Raw genomic sequence first — 702 nt, forward strand, 5'->3', positions numbered from 1 at the left:
GCGAACACTTGCTAGATGTGAAAATGAGTGCACAAGCATTTTTTGGCCCAAGTGGTAGCTCCAAATATCAAAAATATAATAAAGCAACAATCAGTTCACATTCGATTTTGGCACGAGTCACATTTCCATTCAAATCAAACAAGTACATTTCTATTGTGAAATATAATGTCATGCAAAGTTCATAATGATTGGTTTAATTTGGAATTCGAAATGAAAGATAAAAGCAAAGTGAAATAAAACGAATTACATACGTAATCCAAACTTTTCCGCTCCGCGGCAATTTGGTTTACCTCCCGCTTAGTATTTAACCAAAATTTCAATAAAAACTCTTTTCATAGCACTTCTGAGCTGGAAAAATAACTATTTCGACCATTTTCCATACAAAAGTGTCATTTTCGAACAAAATTTCAAAAATTTTAAGAAATGTTGATTTCGGACCAAATTTATGGGCAAGAAGGTGTTCGGTTGTTTGAAAGCTCCCATTATTTTTGCAAAAAAATATCGACGACGCCATACGCACATCGCTATTTTGCACATATTTCATAGTAAACAACATGTTTTTGGGGGTAGATAGGTCTTAATCGATAGGATTTGATCCCATCTACATTGCCTAGTGTACAGATATGTGCTTTTTGAAGTTTGGCGTGACGTTATAGTGGTCCGAAAGAGGAGATGTCATGAAATTTTGGCTAGTAAAACCAA

This window comes from Sitodiplosis mosellana, unplaced genomic scaffold (assembly GCF_009176505.1).
Source record: "Sitodiplosis mosellana isolate CC-2019 unplaced genomic scaffold, AAFC_SMos_1.0 Smas_scaffold_5139, whole genome shotgun sequence".
In the NCBI taxonomy this organism is placed as follows: Eukaryota; Metazoa; Arthropoda; class Insecta; order Diptera; family Cecidomyiidae; genus Sitodiplosis; species Sitodiplosis mosellana.